Source organism: Gorilla gorilla, chromosome 19 (genome assembly GCF_029281585.2).
Source record: "Gorilla gorilla gorilla isolate KB3781 chromosome 19, NHGRI_mGorGor1-v2.1_pri, whole genome shotgun sequence".
Lineage (NCBI taxonomy): Eukaryota > Metazoa > Chordata > Mammalia > Primates > Hominidae > Gorilla > Gorilla gorilla.
In genome coordinates, this window is record NC_073243.2 from 101,590,800 (window position 1) to 101,607,919 (window position 17,120).

General features: G+C 49.8%; 1 long non-coding RNA gene and 1 pseudogene across 1 annotated transcript; one reads left to right on the plus strand and one right to left on the minus strand.

Annotated features, from left to right (window-relative positions):
* The first annotated feature begins 565 nt into the window (after positions 1–565).
* On the plus strand, positions 566–10,000 carry LOC109023837 (uncharacterized). The gene is made up of 3 exons (XR_002003296.4): positions 566–2,079; positions 7,988–8,027; positions 9,208–10,000. It is a non-coding gene; the product is annotated as an uncharacterized lncRNA (long non-coding RNA).
* A 4,125-nt stretch (positions 10,001–14,125) lies between these two features.
* Positions 14,126–15,022, minus strand: LOC129527946 (large ribosomal subunit protein eL30-like; annotated as a pseudogene).
* Positions 15,023–17,120: the final 2,098 nt, after the last annotated feature.

Consider the following 17,120-nt stretch of genomic DNA (forward strand, 5'->3'; position numbering starts at 1 on the left):
GCCCTAACCCCCAATGTGACTGTATTTGGAGACAGAACCTTTAAGGAGGGAATGGGGATTAAGCGAGGCTATTAGGGTAGGCCATAATCCACTAGGACTGGGGTCCTTATATGAAGAGGAAGAGACCACAGGCACGCTGTTGCACAGAGGAAAGGCCGAGGGTGGATGCAGCAGGAAGGCGGCCACCTGCAGCCAGGGAGAGAGGCCTTCGGAGAAAACAGGCTGCCACACCTTGGACATCCAGTCTCCAGGACGGTGAGAAATTCACCTGTGTGCTATAAGCCTCCCAGTATGTGGCACTTTCTTAGGGCAGCCTTAGCAAACGAATAGAACTCAGAGATGGACACAGACGGCTCCCAGGTGTTCACCTGGCACTGTAGCCCTCATCTTTGCTCCTGTTGTCGTTTCCGAGGAGCCTGTGGAGCCGGCCGTGCAGTCGTGCAGGCAGTAGCGCTTTGCAGGCTACAACATCTCTCCTGTGGGCCTTCTGGGTGCACACGGAGGTGGAGCCTCTTGGAGCACAGTCATGGGCAGAGCTCTCCCGGCTCCACCTCTGCCTCCCATCAGGGGTGAATAAGGCGGAAGCTGAGGGGACAGTCACAGCCAGGACAGGAATGTCACCCCCAGCTGGCAGACAGCACTCTGAGCAGCTAGGCCTGGGATCCTCTGACCTGCCCACTACTTCAGGAGGCCAGTGTGCTCACTGCCACCCCACGGTCTGGGGACCCTGGACTCCAAACTTGTAAGTGCTAGAGTGGGCAGCTGGAGGCCACCTGGGCACTTTAAAACACAGGTACTCGGGAACAAACCTCTGCTGGGGTGGGTGGGGTGAAGGATGGGGGACCTTGGGTCCCAGGCCCTCTGTGATTTTCTGATGAACTTCCTTCTGTGGGAGCGCTGGCTCAGGGAGCTCCTGGCCTCTCCTCCTCTACCACTTCCTCCACCTGCTCCCGGCCTGATGTCCGCAGGGTCACGTGTGCAGTAGTCCCACGTCCAGGCTCACTGAGGAGGCAGCCCTCTTGAGACAGGAGGCAGAAGAGAGGGCCCCCGCAAGTTAGCTTTTACTTTAATATTATTATGTCATTATGTATATTATTATTGTCATCAACATCTTTTTATTCTGCAAATACTAATTTCATATCCAATATGGGCAGGCTCTGTGCAAGGTAAATTACTAAGTTTTGTTAATGAAGTCAAACAAAGTAATGGGTTCTATAAGAAGACAACTATTTTAAAATATGGCATAAATGATATTATATAGTTAAGATAGTATAAAGACACGACTTGGAACAAGCAAACGTGGGAACAAGGCAAGGAGAACGTGTAGCTTCCTTTCGGAGTGCTCACACTAATTGCTGATGAAACATTTCTGCACTCGGCAGGGAATCAGTACACAGCCCCCCTCTGATTAAAATGCGACCCAGCTTGGACTCTGAGAGCAAATGTCCCAGCGCCCCCGGGAAGAAGTGATGCAATCCTCTCTTTGCCCTGTTTATCATTTCTGAGAAGCAATGACATAGCTGCCTCTTGCAGTTTGGTCTAATTGCTTGTCTGATCTCCCCCAGGGAGAAGCAGCTCTGTTCTCCCTTGGCCTCCAGACAGTGGGGGCCACAGTCTCTCCTGGAGGAGTGGGGCTGGCCATCGTGGGCAGGGGAGGTGGAGACCCCTTGAAGCTGATCTGTATTGCAGGGTGTGGAGTAGGGCTGGGGGTTCCTGGGCCTCTAATCTTTAAAATCCAGCAATAAGGTAGTGTACTGTGAGCCAGGCCCATCATTCTCTTTCCTCCCTGAAACCATCGATGAGTCTTCCCCTAAGGGCTGGAGGGGAGGGTCCCCTTTCTTTGACTCCCCTTGCAGTTCCTCTGATGCTGAAGAGTAGGGCTTGCAGGGACTCTGCCTCCTGCAGGGAGCAGCCACTGTTTCCAGGGACCCTCATAGAAGAGGAGCTAATTTCACACTTTAGGACTCCATAGAAGCCAGCTTCCTGGCAGTTTGAAGTGTGCTTCTCACACATCTTCCACTAGCTTGTTCATCTGCCTATATCTGAGGATTCTTTAAAGCGATTGAAACAAAATTAAGGGTAAGAAAATTAAAATTTGCTCTGTGCTTGCTATGTGCCAGACACAGTATTTGGCATGATACAGATTTTCAATGACATCAGCTCACTTGGGAAGGTGACTTCACCTCTCCGTGTCTTAGTGTCCTTACCTGTACTGATAAATCTAATGGTACTAGCACTTAACCAGAGGGATATTGTGAAGAAAGACTGATGTAATACACATAAAAGACTCAGAACAAATCCTACGACAGGGAGCATTCAATAGTGAGGAGCTATTTCATCCTCCTCCTCCTCATCAAGGTAGATATTTAGCCCATTTTACAGATGAAAAAGTGGAGGCCCAGGCAATGGAGTCGCCCTCACAAGGACCTCCTGAGGGAAGTGGTACAGCCCCGATTCAACCCAGCCCAGAGTCCTCCTTGACCTCACACCATCACAGCATCTCTCCCATCGGGACCCACAAGCACTTCTGAAACCTGGAAAATAATTACTACCTCCCTGTGTTATCATTGACTTCCAAATTCTTCCACATAGGACAGTGGCTTTCAAATTTGCTTGGTTTGGTTTGTTTTTTTGAGACAGGATCTTTCTCACTCTGTTGCCCAGGCTGGGGTGCAGTAGCATGATCATAGCTCACTGCAGCCTCAACCTCCTGGGCTCAGGTGATCCTCCCACCTCAGCCTCCCAAGTAGCTGGGACTGTAGGTGCATGCCACCACACTTGGCTAATTTTTTAAATTAATTTTTTAAACTAATTTTTTTATAGAATGAGGGTCTCACTATGTTGTCCAGAATGGTCTGGAACCCCTGGCCCCAAGCAGTCCTCCCATCTTGGTCTCCCAAAGTGCTGAGATTAGAGGGGTGAGCCACTGTGCCTGGCCAGCTTTCAGTTTTTGATTGCCTCACTTGGAAAGAAATGTTTCATATCACAACCCAGAAAATATACATATAAACATGGAATCAAGATTTAATGACTAGTACTTTCTCTCACTGTGTTCTATGTACCTGGTATTTTTCTAGTAGGTTGTGTGTGTGTGTGTGTGTGTGTGTGTGTGTGTGTGTGTGTGTGTGTGTGTGTTTTCAGACAGGGTCTCAGTCTATTACCCAGTTTGGATGCAGTGGTGCGATCTTGGCTCACTGCAGCCTCAACCTCCTGGGCTAGCAATCCTCCCACCTCAGCCTCCCAAGTAGCTGGGACTCCAGGCACCCACCGCCACACCCAGCTAATTTTTTTTTTCTTAGTAGAGACAAAGTCTCACTATGTTGCCAGCTGGTCTCCAACTCCTGAGCTTAAGGGATCCTCCCAAATTCTTGTGATTACAGGCATGAGCCACTGTACCCTGCCCTGTTTTATTTTTAAGCACTGGTTTCAACTGACCTTGCCTGGCAGTTTGAAAACCACTGGCAAGGTGAAGTGGCCAGTGAGGGGGCGGGTGTCAAGTGTAATCTGCCCTGGGACTGTGTGGCACAGCCTGAGGAGTCTGTTCAGACAAGACTCCAAGCACTCCGTCCAGGATACCTGGGCCCAGCTTCCTAAGCACCAGCCCCGCCCCAGGGGAACTGTTCCATCCCCTGCTCTGAGATGCAGTGGGCTCCTAGTGGGCATAGAGGGAGGTTTAGTGAGAAGCACATCTTCAGGGCCCCCACAATCCACCAGGCTGGATCACCCAGATTCACTGAGGGCATTCACAGCACCCCCAAAGATGTATTCCTTTAGCATTTGATCATTCAGTCTCCCCTTAAATGGGAGGTGCTCCTTTGCTGTTTGCATGTCAGTGGGGAAGGGTCTCGTGCCATGAGGTTTGGAAACTGACCCTCTTGACTAGAGACCCGCCAGGGCTAGCAAGGTGGAGAGGCGGAAGAAGGGGGGAAACCAAAGGGAAATAAGTCCTAGGAGGAGCTGCCCTCCAGGCACCATCCTGACTCGCCAGCCTCAGCTGCGGCTCTTCCCCAACGCCTTCCTCTGCTTCCTGGGTGCACGGCCAGCCTACCCCTCCCGGCTTCACTGTGGCCTGTAGCTGAATTCTGGCCCAGTGAATACGCATGGACGGGATGAGCAGTACTTCCTGGCCTGGCTCCCCACACGCCATGCTCTTCCCCTTCAGCTTGAGACAGGGGAGCATAGGGACCTTGGGACCCACATGGAAGATTGGAGGGTTCCCACATGGAAGATTGGGGCATCCCACATAGAAGGAGCTCAGGCCTCCAAATCACTGCTTAGATGGACACCAACTGCCCCTCAAGATCACTCATTTTGAACTTCACGTGACCAAAATAAACTTACATTATGTTAAGATACGGAGATTACCCTAATAGGAAAATTTTCAAATTTCTAAACTATCCAAGCTCAAGGGAGTGGAGGAAGGCATTCTGAAATTGAATTTAGCAAAAACTTACTTCAAAACAGGAAAGACTCTATACTGGGTTGAACAGTGTCTTTCCAAAATGTATGTCCACCGGAATCTCAGAGTGAGCCCTTACGTGGAAATAGGGTCTTTGTGAATGCAGTCAAATTTAGATGAAGTCATGCTGGAAGAGGGTCGGCCCTTATCTAGTGATTGGTGTCCTAAAAAAAGAGAGAAATTTGGATACAGAGACACAGACACACGGGGAAAAGGCCACGTGAAAACAGAGGCAGACATTGGAGCTCCAAACTAAAGACACCAGGGGTGCTGTGACAATCAGAATGAGGGGACGCAAGAGCAGCTTCTTCCGGGGAGCCTTGGGAGAAAGGATGGCCCAGCCAGCACCTTGCTTCGGGATTTCTGGCCTTCAGAACTGTGAGAGAATAAATGTGTGTTGTCTTAAGCCACCCAGTTTGTGGCACTTGGTTACAGCAGCCCCAGGAAACCAATACACTCTGGAATCAAAGCTTAGTGTAATTTTTAAAAATTGTACTATTTTTAGCCCAGTTCTGGGCCACGTGCTCTTAGGAAGTGCTAGTCCTGATTCGATGCTTCCAGCTGGAGGAGACCCCTCCTCCCCTCACCCATCCAGAGAGATCACCTTGGGGCCGGGCTACTGGATGACCTCCAGAACAGAGAAACTCTCTGCCCAGGAAGAACAGCATTCTTCATTTTTGAGATGGAATCTGGCTCTGTCACCCAGGCGGGAGTACAGTGATGGATCACGGCTCACTGCAACCTCTGTCTCCCGGGTTCAAACGATTCTCGTGCCTCAGCCTCCCGAGTGGCTGGAACCACAGGCATGCACCACCATGCCTGGCTAATTTTTGTATTTTTAGTAGAGATGGGGTTTTACCATGTTGGCCAGGCTGGTCTTGAACTCCTGACCTCAAGTGATCCACCCACTTTGGCCTCCCAAAGTGCTGGGATTACAAGCATGAGCCACTGCGCCGAATAAGGTTCGTCCAGCTGCCAGAAGAGGCCCAGCTGCCCTTGAAAGATGGTGTGGCCCACCCTCTGCCATGGTCCCCGCCTGAGCCATGACAGGGAGAGGGAGGCCTGGAAGATAAAGGCCATGAAGGCAGATGCAGGAATCTCAATTCCTGAGGCTGCTCCCGGGACCCAGCCCAAGTGGGTGGATGCCTGTTTGTCAGCCCAGCCACACTTACAGACCAGAATCAGCCAGCTCCTATCAACTATCAACCTTCAAGCATTCAGACATACAACAAATCATGCAGCTGATGGCTTCTGAAATCAAATTTGAAAAGGGAAAGCTGCTGTAAACACATTAGCTGCTAATCAGACCACCTCAAGGAACACTAGGATGAGTGTTTTGTTTTGTTTTCTTTTGTTTTGAGACAGAGTCTCACTCTGTCTCCCAGGCTGGAGTGCAGTAGTGCAATCTCAGCTCACTGCAACCTCACCTCCTGGGTTCAAGTGATTCTCACGCCTCAGCCTCCCGAGTAGCTGGGATTACAGGTGCCTGCCACTATGCCCTGCTAATTTTTTAATTTTATTTTTAGTAGAGATGGGGTTTCACCATGTTGGCCAGGCTAGTCTCAAACTTCTGACCTCAGGTAATCCACCTGTCTCAGCCTCCCAAGGTGCTGGGATTACAGGTGTGAGACACCACGCCCGGCCAGATGAGTGTTCTTTACAGAGCAGACGTCTTTTTAAACATGAAGCATCTCTCCGTGGAGGAGTATGCCGGGGCTGCAGTAACAAAGTGTCATGAGCAGAGGGGCTTAAACCACAGAAGTGCCTCGCCTCGGAGCTCTGCAGGCTGTTAGTCCGAGAGCAAGGTGTCCGCAGGGTTGGTTCCTACTGAGGCTGTGAGAGCAAATCTGCCAGGCCTCTCCTCTAACTTCTGGTGTTGGCAGGGAAAACCTGGGGTTCCTTGGTTTGTAGAGGCATCACCCTGATCTTTGCCTTCATCTTCACATGGCCTGTTTGTTTGTTTTGAGATGGAGTCTCGCTCTGCCACCCAGGCTAGAGTGCAGTGGCATGATCTCCACTAACTGCAACCTCCTCCTCCCAGGTTCAAGTGATTCTCATTCCTCAGCCTCCTGAGTAGCTGGGATTAGAGGCATGCACCACCATACCTGGCAGACTTTTTTTTTTTTTGTATTTTTGTTAGAGATGGGGTTTCACCATGTTGGCCAGGCTGGTCTTGAAGTCCTGGCCTCAAGTGATCTGCCTGCCTCGGCCTCCCAAAGTGTTGGGATTACAGGGGTGAGCCACCATGCCTGGCCAGTTTGGAAGTTTTTGAAAAGCTAAACACACGCACACACACTATTGTGATGCCCCCAATCTGCCCCAACACATATGCTAAACAGAAACGTGTGTGTTTGTCTGCCAAAAGACATGCAAGAATTTAGAGAGCAGCACTGCTGGTGATTGCTAAAAAGTGAAAACATTTCTCACCTCCATCCTGCAAGGGGAAAATGGATGAATAAATAGAGGTGTGCTAAAATAATGGTGGAATTCTACTCGGCACTAAAAAAGAGCAAACTCCAGCCTCACGTGGCAATGTGGATGGGCTTAATGAGCATCATGCTGAGAGAAAATCAGGCACCAAAAAGAATAGACCATTTCGTTCCATTGACAGGCAGTTCAAAAACAGGCAAAAGGTGTCAGGAGTCAGAATAGTGCTTACCTTTGGGAGTGGGTAGCAACTTGGGGGGCTGTGGGATTGAGGGGGCAGTTTCTCTGCTGCTTCTAATATTCTGTTCCTTGATCTAGGTGCTAGTTAGCAGAGTGTGTTCTGTTTGCGAAAATTCACTGAGCTGAGGTTATGATACATAACATGATAAGATGCATAATATGATATAGAATAGAACATGACATAACAGCTCTCAGCTCTGGCTTCTTTTTGCTTGTAAAATGAAATAATAAGAATACTCACCCTGGCCGGGCATGGTGGCTCACACCTGTAATCTCAGCACTTTGGGAGACTGAGGCAGGTGGATCACCTGAGGTCAGGAGTTTGAGACCAGCCTAGCCAACGTGGTGAAACCCTGTCTCTACTAAAAAAAAAAAAAAAAAAAAAAAAAATACAAAACATTAGCCGGGCATGATGGCATGAGCCTGTAGTCCCAGCTACTCGGGAGGCTGAGGCAGGAGAATCACTTGAACCCAGGAGGCAGAGGTTGCAGTGAGCCGAGATAGCACCACTGCACTGCAGCGAGCTGAGATCGCACCACTGCACTGCAGCCTGGGTGACAGAGTGAAGAGTGAGACTCCGTCTCAAAAAAAAAAAAAAAAAAATTCACCAGGTGTGGTGTCATGTGCCTGTAGTCCCAGCTACTCGGGAGGCTGAGGCAGGAGAATCGCTTGAACCCGGGAGGCGGAAGTTGCAGTGAGCAGAGATCATGCCAGTTTTGTTTTGGGTGACAAAAACAAAACTCCATCTCAAAAAAAAAAAAAAAAAAAGAATACTCACCCTGAGAGAGTCAATGTGAGAAATAATATAAGTTCCTGGCACATAGTAACTGCTCAATAAATGACAGCATTTTTTTTTTCTAGGCAGAATGAATCTTTGGTGATGAAAGTGAGAATCTGGGAGGTAATGATGGTGGCAGGCTGTGGTGGGAGCCTCTGGGGCGCTGCTGAGAGATGGCGCTGGGTGGTGTCATGGGTGTGGGCTCACTTTCTAATAATTCTTCCAGCTAGGCACCTGATTCGTGGGCTTTTCTGTGGGAATGTCATACTTCAACACAAAAACAGCTTACCAAAAATGCAAATAAAAGTATCCATTTTGCAGATTATGAGGATTAAAGAGATAAGAAACCTAAAGCATTTAGCATTGTGCCTCCCACAGTTTAAGAGCTTGGTGCCTGTCTGCTGTTGTAGCTGCACAATCACTTATCCAGAAAGCTGTGGGTTTTTGGCATTCGAGTTTGGGGAGCTGTAGGCTGGTAATACAGGACATATCCTGAATATCACTTACCACCCACTGCTGGGTCTGGCCTGCAGATCCTGGCCGAACAACAGATGAACACATGCACTCAGACACAGGTATCCAGTGAAAGAGTGGGCTAGGGGACCGGGCCGCTCACAGACACTGAGGAGGGTGCTGTAAAGAGTCAGTAGCCACGGCACTGACAAGCTGGCACTGCGGGCATTTATTTAGTACAGATTTAATGACAAAGGCCTTGAGTCAACACGCTTGTGGGTAATTTACATGGTCACTCCCCCAGAGAGAGCAGTCCTGCACACAGGCGATTAAAGGCCAGGTTCCGAGGCCTAAGTAAACTAACTTATCTAGATCAGTTTCTTTACATCCCCTTGTTATCTAATCTAAGCTTTCAGGTACCAGATAAGAGAATCTGGCTGCCTTCACCCCAAATCCTTTTCCAAAGCTTTTGTAAAACCTCCTGGCCTTCCAGGAAGGTTTGCATCTTTCTACAATTTTTCCCACCACCCTGACCAATCTCCTACAACCCCCCACATGTCTGGACAGTGCCCCCCAGAAAACACAGTATCACTATTCTCACCAATGGATAAAGAAAGTCTATAAATAGTCCCAAGTCCATTCAAATCAATTTTATCCCCAAATGGGTTTTGTCTTCAAATTTACACATAAACAATGTTCCCAGAGTGTTTTGGATTTCAGAATTGTGGGTAAGGGATTGGGCACCCATATTTTCAACACCATGATGTGCATGACATCATGTGTTTTCTGCAACTAGAAATTGAATCATTTGTTAGTGGTTCATTATTGTGTGACATTTCCCATTCTACAGAGATGTGAAAACTGGAAGAGAAACAGGAAGTACCTCCAGGATTCGCCTAAATAGATGCTGCAGTTTCTATCAAACCACAGGCCACCCCAGCATCTCAATGGCTTCTATAGGTTGTCCTGAAAGAGCCATGAGGCCAGGGCCCTTGATGGATTCCCAGATACCAGCTGCTCCTCCAGACACCAATTCCACCCTCCACCTTTCTGTGTCGGTCCCAGACCAAGGCAGCCCAGGTGAGGAGCCATGGGTAGGAGGTTTCCCAGTGGGTAGAGGTGCCAGACTCAGCAGCTAGAAATATAGAATGCTGGGTTAAATGTAAATTTCAGATCAATGATAATTTTTTGTGTAAGTGTATCCCATGCAGCATTTGAAATGCAATTTAATCAAATTTAACTAGATGTCCTGCATGTTGTAGGAAACTCTCTAGGAGGTGTGTCTCCAGGATAGAGGGCCAGTGGAGAATGGCAGCCCACACTGTTATGGGATGAAGTGTGTCCCCCAAAATCAACATGTTGAAGCTCTAACCCCCAGAACCCCGGAATAAAACTATATTTGGAGTTAAGATCTTTAAAGAGGTAATTATGTCCTAATGAGGTATTTAGGGCGGACCCTAATCCAATAGGACTGGTATCCTTCTAAGAAGAGGAAGGCACATCAGAGGAGAGGCCATGTGAGGACACCATGGGAAGGCGGCCACCTGCAAGCCAAGGAGAGGGGCCTCGGGAGAAACCAGCCCTGCTGACACCCTGAGCTCCTTGCAATTCCAGCCTCCTAGACTGTGAGAAAATACACTTGTGTTATTTAAGCCCCCCAGTCTGTGGTTCTTTGCTGTGGCAGCCCTAACAATCTAATACACATGCCAACCTGTCTAGGCACAGATGGCCCGTCTTCAGGGAAAGGGTGCAGGGGAATCTGCAGGCCTGCCGGGGCTGAACCAGGAAGTTGTGCCCTCAGCAGTGGAGGCAGCTTCTCCCAACCCCAAGCCTCCAGCCCCTCCCCTCATGACATGCATGATCTGAGTTCAGTCTGTTTCCAAGCCCCTTCCCGTGCCTGTGGAGTCGATGTCACCCCCAGTCTCAGGGTATCCTTGCACTGATATGCTCCACTACACCCTCACACCCACCCCGTGGCTTCCTGAACTGCACCCCCAAGTGCACCACTCTGCATCTGGCTTCTCCATCAACCACATGCCCTGGAGTCCCTCTGAGCTGTCCATGTGGGCAGCCTCCTTTTGAAGCCTGGAGTGGGTGAGTGTTGAGCAAAAGGTGATGGCAGGGGCTAGAGCTCATTTCATTCCTGAGTAAGGGAAGCTCTAAGATTCCTTCTGTACCATAAGTGAGTGCTGCCCTGCCTGAGAGTGTGCACACCCTGCCCTGAGACTACTGCCTCAGAGCATGGGCAGCTGGTCAACCTAGGCATTGCCCATGCCTCCCACATGGGTGGGGGGCAGCCCCACCGCCCCTCTGTTCATCTTCCATTGACCTGTGGAGTCTCAGAGATCTGTCTTGATTTTTTTTTTTTAGACAGTCTTGCTCTGTCACCCTGGAGTACAGCGGTGCAATCTCTGCTCACTGCAACCTCTTCCTCCCAGGTTCAAGTGATTATCGTGCCCCAGCCTTCCAATTAGCTGGGATCACAAGCATGCACCACCATGCCCAGCTAATTTTTGTATTTTTAATAGAGATGGGGTTTCGCCATGTTGGCCAGGGTGGTCTCAAACTCCTAACCTCAAGTGATCCATCTGCCTCGGCCTCCCAAAGTGCTGGGATTGCAGGTGTGAGCCACCACACCCAACCTGTCTTGATTTAATAGTCATTCAAGGTGCTCATTTCTTGACTGAATGGCTACAAGAGCAGATATAAATGAACACATCCAATCAGTCTTGCCCTGGGTCTGAAGTAGGATTCTCAGCACCAGCAACCTTTTGCACTGGATCATTCTCTGCTGTGGCACTAGCCTCTGCCCTGCAGGATGTTTAGCAGCATCCCTGGACCCCACCCACTAGATGCCAGCAACAGTTCCCTGCCCCAGTTGTGACAACCAAAAATGTCCTCGGACATTACTCCAAGCACCAAGGTTGGGAACCGCTGTTCTCAAGGTTTCCAAATGCATCTCACGCCATAGGTCTATGCACAGAATAAATGAATCATTCACTGTTGACCAATGAAGGCTTTGTTTGGAGACAGGTGTTATAACAGCAGGAAGAAAACTCCCCAAAGGAAAAGTGTGCTATCAGCTGAAGCATCTCCCAAGTCCAGCCCTGCACCCCCACGTGCATCCCCACACGAACGTGTTGCCAGGAATCAACCGAACCCTTGTTTCTCTCGCAGAAAATTGGTGGGAGCAATCCTCGCTTGCGTGTCAGGATGCCTGTCCAGGTGAAGCCAGCATGAGTCTCTCCAGATTCTAAGGCAGTGATGGGAAAGTGAAGGAAGCAGAAATGACCAAGGGCCATCCTCTGTCAGTAATTCACTCTGTCAGCCCTCCCTAAGCCGGGTGGTGGATGTTATGCATCAGGACGCCGGGCTCTGGTGGGGTAATGAGAGGGACTCATAAGTGGCCAAGCTGTGACTCAAACCTGGCAGGACTCCCACTGGCTTCACTCTGCCCTCTTAAATTCTACAATTAGAGCTCCCCAGGAGAGAGCAACCCATTGACTTAAATGTTCACTCACCTGTAAACAGGTGACATGAGATTTTCTCCCATTCGTGGGTTTCCTGATGTCAGGCTGGAGCACAGAGCAGGGGCCGTCGGGCACCTATAGGCTGAAGGGAACCCTGGGTAGAGGATAGTGTACATTTGTTTCATGATGTTGCCAGGAGCTGGCCCTTTGCTGTAAACCAGGTCCTGTTTTCAGCGTGCTGGGAAGTTCAGAAGCAGTGTTCCATAGACACTTCTGAGATGCACAGGCACCTCTCCTGCCTAATGTGGCCAGGAAAAATTGCCCTGATAAAGCCAATGACATCATGGATTAGAACCTGAGGACCCTGCAGCCTAGTAGTTCCTGATCTTGCTGCCTATTAACATCACGGGGACGCCTTTCAGAGCTCCCCAGGTGATGTTAATGGCAGCAAAATCAAGAACCACTGTGAATAGGCAGCAATCGATGTCCAGGCCACTCCCCACCAACTAAATCAGGGTCTCCAGGATGGGCTCGTGCCTCCGCGGTTCCTGGTTCCCCAGGTGCAACTGCGACCTCCCTCAGTGATCCAGCGCGGGCTTCTCACACTTTAATGCACATCTGAACGAATCGGGGCTCTTGTGAAAATTTGAATTCTGGCTCAAGAGGCTGGTATGAGCCTGAGATTCTGCTAGGAGCTAGGAAAAGTGTGATCCAGAGCTAGGAAAAGTGTGATCTTGGATGCTTGTCATCTGGGAGCTTGTTAGAGGTGCAGGATCTCAGGCCCCACCCAGAACCTAAGGATCAGAATCTACATTTGAATACGGTGCAGGTTTGTTGAATATACGTCCCTAGTTTGAGACAACCTGCTACAACCTGGAGCCTCTATTTGCTCATGAGCAAGTGAGGGCCAGAGAGATGGGGCCCTGGACCCCACAGCTACTCAATGCAAAAAGCTTTAGGAACTGTGCTTGCTGTAACCCACACATCTTCTTCCCACCGTTGCTAGTCTCACTAAAGATTGCATTTGTTTCTCTGACAATGATGACTTCAGGCAATGTATAAAACTTGCTCCTCCTGTTAACATTTAATTCAGGCATGAAACCAAACAAACCCAAAAATGGAGGAAGGAAAGAGAAGAAATGGGGCTAAAAAAGATCTAAAAATGGGACAGAAGCAAGGTGCCTTTTTCATCTTCTCTTTGATTAAAAAAGGTCTGTTAGCTCGAAGCCCACAGGTATGTGACTCAGTGCAGACGAGGGGAAACTCCGTGGGAAGTTTTGGATCTTTCCTATTAGAAGAATCAGGAATTTAGCCCAGCTCAGGGAAAACATATGAGCTTCCTTTGACTCTCCCAGGATGAGCTAGTTTCAGTATCATGGTGAAAAAATAAAATAATACAAAGGCGTTCACCAAAAGGAAGTGCTGTTTCCTCTATTTCTGAACCCTCAGAGAGCTAAAATGATGCTGATGAGTCAAAAGCTAGCGTCCCTGAGGGAGCCACCAAAGGAAGATACTGAGCTTTTAATGTTTCCTTAAAGGGCAGCCCTAACCCCTCCCAGTGCGGAGCTGATTTTTGGGAATAGCCAAAAGTGGTTTCAAGTCACATCAGGTGATTGAGGTGGGTGACCAAACTCAGCACGATGTTAGAAACAAATCCAAATGTGACAATAAGTGGCACTCCTGGTTTATTTATTTTGAGACAGTGGTCTCGCTCTGTCACCCAGGCTGGAGTGCAGTGGCATGATCACGGCTCACTGCAGCCTCCGCGTCCCAGGCTCAAGCCATCCTCCCACCTCAGTTTCCCAAGTAACTGGGACTATAGGCATGTGCCACCATGCCCAGCTAGTTTTTTTAGTATTTATTTTTTGTAGAGACGAAGTCTCACTATGCCACCCAGGCTGGTCTCAAACTCCTAGATTCAAGTGATCCTCCCACCTCGGCCTCCCAAAGTGCTGGGATTACAGGCATGGGCCACTGCACCGGCCCTGGTTTCTTCATGTGGGATGTCACCTGGCTCTAAAACGCAGTTTCTTATAAAAGTCCCAGCTGCAGCTTGAGCAGGAATAGCTGCATGGACAACAGCGTGGAGCTTCTCAATCTCCTTTGAAGGGCAAAAGTGGGTCTGATGGGCTGTTCGAAGCGGGTCCCTGAGGGTCGCATTCCCTGCATCCAACTCCCACCTCCTTCCTTCCTTCCTTCCTTCCCCTCCCTCCCTCGTCTTTCTTTCTTTCTTTCCTTTTTCTTTCTTTCTTTCTTCTTTCTTTCTCTCTCTGTCTCTCTTTCTTTTTCTTAACAAGCTCAGGCAAATTTTATTAAAGGAAAATGTTGCATGGTTTGCTTTTCACCAATCTGTTCTGGCATGCTTCTAATGATGTCAGAATCACCTAGATCAATGATAGCCGGTGTGCACACTCTGTAGTATTTTCCGCATGCTGTGCCCAGTTCAATATTATTGCCACCGTAGTGATGGACACCAGTTTTGGCCAACATTCCATAGCTGGGTGGTTGTTAGTGAGAATGATCAATTTTGCTTTGCCTTGTCTAATCATCTTCAGAGTCTGCTTGTACCCCAGCTCATACTTTCCACTTTTCATAATGAGTTAGAACCTACAGTTGATCGACTCCAGGAACTTTTTCTTCTTCTTTGCAGCCACCAAATTCCTGCCTTAGCTGCAGGACGGACCCCAACCAAGAGCAGCCGCTAAGATGGCCGGGGAATGAGAAAAGCCTCATTTCTTTAATAAAGGTGATTGCCCATTTTCAGACACAGGACAGGGGATTATTGAGGGTGCCACCAAGGAGAAGGGGGTCACCACCTGAGAAGGGGCCATGGGGGGCTGCCATGGCAGGTGGCAGAGGGCAGAGCAAAGAAGGGGCAGACATCGCCCCTATCAGTTTGCTTGGGCTGCACTAACAAAGTATGACAGATCGGGGCTTAAACAATGGAAACTTACTGTCTCACAGTTCTGGAGACCAGAAGTTCAAGATCAAGGTGTGCATAGGGCTTGTCCCCTCTGAAACCTGTAGGGCAAATTCCTCCTTGCCTCATCCTCGCCTCTGTGGGTTGCTGGCAATCCTCATCATCCCTGGGCTTCCAGCTGCATCCCCCTAATCTCTGTTTCTGTTGCTGTTATGCGGCATTCTTCCTGTGTCTCTATCCTCACCTAGCTGTCTTCCTGTAAGGACAGCAGTCATCATGGATTAGGGGCCCACTGTCGTCTGGTAGGACCTCATCTTAACTATTTACATCTGCAACACCCTGTTTCCAAATAAGGCCACTGGCTGAGATACTGGGGGTTGGGACCTCAACGTATTTTTCTGGGGAGACACAAAGTTCAATCTGTAATGCCACCTTTGTCAAAATTGTTTCTGGAATATTAATTAGGCTCATTCACTCCACCTGAGGGTTTTTGTTTTGTTTTGTTTTTTGGTTTTTTTTTTTTTTTTGAGACAGAGTCTCACTCTGCTGCCCAGGCTGGAGTGCAATGGTGTGATCTGGGCTAACTGTAACCTCTGCTTCCCGCGTTCAAGTGATTATCCTGCCTCAGCCTCCCAAGTAGCTGGGACTACAAGTGCCCACCACCACACCCAGCTAATTTTTGTGTTTTTAGTAGAGACGGGGTTTCACCATGTTGGCCAGGCTGGTCTTGAACTCCTGACCTCTGGTGATCCACCCACATAGCCCTTCCAAAGTGCTGACATTACAGGCTTGAGCCACCACACCCCACCCTGAAGAACTATTTTTATCTGCACAATGAGTCATTCAAACAAACCCTTTCTTGGAAATCTAATCTGTTGTATCCCAGAAGATTTTAAAATATAATTACCGTGCTTTTTTGTTGTGGTTTTTTTGGGTTTTTTGTTTGTTTCTTTGTTTTGTTTGTTTGTTTGTTTGTTTGAGATAGAGTCTTGCTCTTGTTGCCCAGGCTGGAGTGCAGTGGCACCATCTCAGCTCACTGCAACCTCCGCCTCCCTGGTTCAAGTGATTCTCCTGCCTCAGCCTCCTGAGTAGCTGGGATTACAGGTGCCCACCACCACGCCCAGCTAATTTTTGTATTTTTAGTAGAGACGGGGTTTCACCATGTTGGCCAGGCTGGTCTCAAACTCCCAACCTCAAGGGATCCGCCCGCCTCAGCCTCCCAAAGTGCTGGGATTACAGGCATGAGCCACCTCGCCCGGCCTATTGTGCTTTTTTCCCTTCCCCTCGTCTCTCCCCAGTGCGCACTGAGCAGGCTCCTGGCGGTAGGATGCAGAAGGCCTGAGTTAACAAGGCCTTTCATTCACTCTGCAAGGAGCAGGCTGGTGTCCCAGGGAAGACCCTGGAGGGGAGGGAGGCCCCTAGCCCTGCCCGCAGCTGACTATGCGGGAATCACTGGGGCAGCAGTGGGCTGGGCCACAGCCATGGAGGAGGTCAGGTCCTGGGCCAGGGCATGAGGGTGGTTAGAGAGGAGTGAGTGGGGACAGCCTGCTGCGGCTTGGCCGATCCTTGGGCACAGACCTCCCTGCTCCTCCTTGGCCCTCCCTCCGGGAGGCGCAGGCTCAGCCTCCTGCGTTCTTTCCTCTGCAGCTGCTGCGCTCAGCCTTGAACACCCTCCCGACCTTGGGGCTCTGCTGCCCCACGCAGAGCCCCCATTTCAACAGATGCAGACACCCCAAAGCCCCTTCCCAACAGCCTGAAGAGAAGCCCTCCTCTGAAGAGACAGCAGAGAAGCAGAGCCCCCCGGGACGCCCCCCCCCCCAGACCTCCGCGTCTCTCCAGCACCACGTCTCCCCATGGTGCATGCACTTCCCGTGGCTGCGGGAACAAACTGCCACACACAGGGAGGCTCAACACAGCAGAAGTCTATTCCACACAGTCCTAGAGGCCAGAGGCAGTGACATCAAGGTGCTGGACGGCCGCCCTCCCATCGGAGGCTCTGGGAAGAATCTGTTCCTTCCTCTTCCAGCTTCCACGGCTCAGGGCAGCACCCCTGCAACCTCTGCCTCCATGGTGACATCGCTTCCCCTCTTCTGTGTCAAATGTCCCCATGCGTCCCTCTTCACCAGAATAATCCCCTCATCTCAAGCGCCTTAATTTAATCACACCTGCAAAGTGTTTGCCGCGTAAAGTAACAATTACAGTTTCCAGAGATTAAAACCTGTTATGTTTGGAGGCCATTATTCTACCTACAAAGAGGGGTCGGCTTAGGACACCCATTCTTGTTGCCGGGTAAAGCTGCCTGGGGGGCCTGGAGGAAGCCTGCTCTTTCAGCCCCCACAGGTACCCCAAGGGGGCCGCCACTGAGGTCCTCGG